Source organism: Scyliorhinus torazame, chromosome 15 (genome assembly GCF_047496885.1).
Source record: "Scyliorhinus torazame isolate Kashiwa2021f chromosome 15, sScyTor2.1, whole genome shotgun sequence".
In the NCBI taxonomy this organism is placed as follows: Eukaryota; Metazoa; Chordata; class Chondrichthyes; order Carcharhiniformes; family Scyliorhinidae; genus Scyliorhinus; species Scyliorhinus torazame.
The window spans coordinates 199,579,355-199,583,596 of record NC_092721.1 but is presented as its reverse complement, the minus strand read 5'-3'; the positions used below and the strand labels follow the sequence as shown (position 1 = coordinate 199,583,596).

Genomic DNA, 4,242 nt, shown 5'->3' with positions numbered 1-4,242 from the left:
CATTTTGTTTTCACCTTACCCAATCCCCTTCACAAAGTTGCGATTGAATCTGCTTCCACTGCCCTTGCAGGCTGAGCGTTCCCAGATCATGGTGCAAAAAAACCAAATCTCCTCGCCTCCCTCTAAGTCAATTGCCGAATATTGTAAATTCATGTTCTCCTGCGACAGAGCCTCCTGCCAGTGGTAAGCATTTCTCTTCCGAGTACTGCGCTCTTATCAAAACCCTTCAGAATTTTTACCATTAATATTAAATCTCGCCGTAAACCTTCTCTGAGCGAAGGGGAAACAATGCCAGCTACTCCAGTCTCAGCACATCACTGAGAATCCTCATCCACCCAAATCCAATGCAACACCCATTGCCTGAAAGTCAATTCACTCTCTCCCAACAAGCAGAGCGGCAGTGCCAGAAGGGTGACCCTATTGTTCCTTTCCTTGGCCACCCACGCAGGCTGACCTTTGCGGCCCTCATGGCCCGAACTTCCCAACCCACCATTTTCATTTACCTCTAATGTGACAGGTGAGCCTGCTCGGTCCTCACGATCTCACTTGCTTTGTCATTCCATGTTACATTTCTGAAAATGACTTCAGCTGATGAGTTAAGATCTCACTGCATCCGTTGAAAAAAAAGAGGTTTGCCCTCAAACTCGCCATGTTCAGTCTTCAAATGCCTTTGAAGTTTTGAGGGTTTTAAACTTGCATTTGTCAGTACTTCCCTGCGTGTAACACACATGGGCCGGGATTGGCCGATCCCGCGCCGGGTCGGAGAATCCCCGGGGGGACGCGAGAATCGCGCCCCACCGCCCCGACACCGGCTGCCCGATTCTCCCCCACCGATTCGCGGGCGCCCGCCGGATTCCCGCTGCGCCGGTTGGGAGCACATTGAAAGCGCCCCCCCCCCCCCCCCCCCCCCCCGCGATTCTCCGGGCCCCGGTGGGCCGAGTGGCTGCCGAGTTCGGCCGAGTCCCGCAGGCGTGGGTTACGTATGGTCCCTCCCGGCGGGACTTCGGAGTTCTGTCTGCGGGGGCCGTACTGGTGGGGGGGCGGAGGATCTGGGGCGCCCACGGTGGCCTGGCCCGCAATCGGGGCCCACTGATCGGCAGGTGGGCTGGTTCCTTGGGGGCCTAATTTCCTCTACGCTGGGCCCCTGTAGAGCTCCGCCATATTGCCAGGGGGCCGGCGCAGAGAAGGGAACCCCAGCGCATGTGCGGAATCATGCCGCCGTTCCGCGCATGCGCGGAGATACGCCGGCCGTAACGTACATGCGCGAACTCCCGCCGGCCGTTCCGCACCGGCTGGAGGGGACCACTCCGGCGCCAACCTAGCCCCCTAGGAAGGGGAGCATTCCCCTTTATCGGGGATCGTTGATGCCGGAGTGGTTGGCGCCGCTTTTCACGCCAGCCTGGGGACATAGCCGCATTATTGGAGAATCCCGCCCTTGAACTTTAAATCCTGATTAGCATTGGCACAATTAATAAACCCATACCTCAAGTTTTCATCTCTATGCTGCTTTGTTCCTGTTTTCAGTCTCTTAATCATGGGTTGTTCACCAGAGGCCCTGGAGCTCACACCAGCACTGCTGGCAGCTGCAAAATGGAGGAATCTCTCTCGCGCCCAGAGCACGTGATGCCAGCGTACGGGGCGCGTGACCTGCTCTCTGCTGCCGCTCCAGGCAGGAAGAGTCCAGCGATTTACAAAAAATCTTCTCCTGGGTCAGAGCACTGATGACAGGAGGAGGCTGTCTGCCGCGCTGGGCTCCGGGCCTGCGCACTGCTGAGGGAGCACGCATGTGAGGAATGGCCGGAATTCTGAAAGCCGGTTGTGGCTGGCATCATTAAAAGCCTGTCCTGACGATGGGCACTTCTTCCCACCATCAGCAACGCTGCGAAGCATGGCCCCTGTAGAGCTGGGATACATGGTGTCAGGACCATGAACCCCGCGACGCATCGCCCTGCGACCCTTCCCACACCCTCCCGCCACCCTGGGTTTGAAAATGACTGGTCGAAACCACCTAGCCAGTGCCCTGGTGGATTGTGGTGGATTGTGGTGGATTGTGGTGGATTGTGGTGGATTGTGGTGGATTGTGGTGGATTGTGGTGGATTGTGGTGGATTGTGGTGGATTGTGGTGGATTGTGGTGGATTGTGGTGGAGTGCTGTTATAATTTGGTGCTGGATCCCTCTGGTGAATTGTAGGATATATGGCGGGGGAGTGGGGAGGGGTTGAAATTTCTTAGTGCACAGATATCAGCATTATCCACGGGCAGCCTGCTTGGGATAATATTAGTTCTGTTGTCGCTTCCTCAGCCCCCTCTGTTTGATAACACTCCGACCGACAGATTTTTTAAAAAAAATTCCAATTAAGGGGCAATTTAGCGTGGCCAATCCACCTAGCCTGCACATCTTTGGGCTGTGGGGGCGAAACCCACGCAAACACGGGGAGAATGTGCAAACTCCACACGGACAGTGACCCAGAGCCGGGATGGGACCTGGGACCTCAGCGCCGTGAGGCAGCAGTGCTAACCCACTGCGCCACCGTGCTCCAGAAAGCTACAGGCCTGAAGGCGGACTTGGAGCTGAAGGCCCAGATTGATGAGCAATAGGGGGCTGGATTCTCCATCCTGGGATGTCTGGAATGCGTTCCCCGATTAGAACATAGAACAGTACAGAACAGAACAGGCCCTTCGGCCCTCGATGTTGTGCCGAGCATTGTGTAATATAGAATGTCCCATAGGCTGGAGAGTGTAATATAGAACATCCCATAGGCTGGAGAGTGTAATATAGAACATCCCATAGGCTGAAGAGTGCAATATAGAATGTCCCATAGGCTGGAGAGTGCAATATAGAATGTCCCATAGGCTGGAGAGTGTAATGTAGAATGTCCCATAGGCTGGAGAGTGCAATATAGAACATCCCATAGGCTGGAGAATGTAATATAGTATATCCCATAGGCTGGAGAGTTTAATATAGAACATCCCATAGGCTGGAGAGTGTAATATAGAATGTCCCATAGGCTGGAGAGTGCAATATAGAATGTCCCATAGGCTGGAGAGTGCAATATAGAATATCCCATAGGCTGGAGAGTGCAATATAGAATATCCCATAGGCTGGAGAGTGCAATATAGAATGTCCCATCGGCTGGAGAGTTTAATATAGAATATCCCATCGGCTGGAGAGTGTAATATAGAATATCCCATAGGCTAGAGAGTGTAATATAGAATATCCCATAGGCTGGAGAGTGTAATATAGAATATCCCATAGGCTGGAGAGTGTAATATAGAACATCCCATAGGCTGGAGCGGTATTATTTATAGAATATCCTATAGGCTGAAGTGTTGTATTAAACAGAACATCTTTTGGACTGCAAGCTATTTATTTATTTATTTTTTTAAATTTAGAGTACCCAATTATTTTTTCCAATTAAGGGGCAATTTAGCGTGGCCAATCCACCAACCCTGCACATCTTTGGGTTGTGGGGGTGAAACCCACGCAAACACGGGGAGAATGTGCAAACTCCACACGGTCAGTGACCCAGAGCCGGGATCGAACCCGGGTCCTCGGCGCCGCGAGGCAGCCACCGTGATGCCCTTGACCGAGAGAATTTTAAGAAATTATTATTTCCGTGTCACTTGACAAGTTGTCCCCGAACTGAGTGCTATGCCTGGCCTTTTTTTCCTTCATGGAATGCCTTTGGCTGGCATTCATTTATTGGCCATCCCTAATTGCCCGTGAACTGAGTAGCTTGCCGATGACATGTCGGAGGGTAGGAATAGTCACATGTACCCCCTCCCCCGGCCCGGGTGTGAGTGGACCGGGCCATTGCTGAGGAGGGGAGGGGGCCTCAGGCACAGGCTGCATGTGAAAGGCATCGTACGTGAGCATTGGCCCAATATCCTTGTCCCTCGGGGTTTCGTATTGGGACGTTATCTTGATAGAAGAAATGATAGCAAACTTACTGCATTCAGAAACAAAAGGTTATTGGCTAAACCAGAATTGAAACTAGGTGAAGGAACTACATGGAAGTGAAGAGCTGACGGACAAGCTGAGAAAAAAAGCAACTGGTTTCCATTAAAAAAAAGTCCGATGTCAGTTTTAGATTTGACACGTCTCCGATTAGGGACCAGAGAAAGTTTATTTGAAGAATGCCGTTTTGTTCTATTAAAATGTGATCTTTCACAAAATCAGCGTATCTTCATGTGACAGATAATTGGTTTAAAGTCCTTAAGATTTCTGTCTTTGTATCATTG

The 4,242-nt window shown here is 51.7% G+C and overlaps 1 pseudogene; it reads left to right on the top strand.

Moving 5' to 3' along the window:
- Positions 1–3,748: 3,748 nt before the first annotated feature.
- Positions 3,749–4,021, top strand: LOC140391340 (NADH dehydrogenase [ubiquinone] 1 beta subcomplex subunit 1 pseudogene; annotated as a pseudogene).
- Positions 4,022–4,242: the final 221 nt, after the last annotated feature.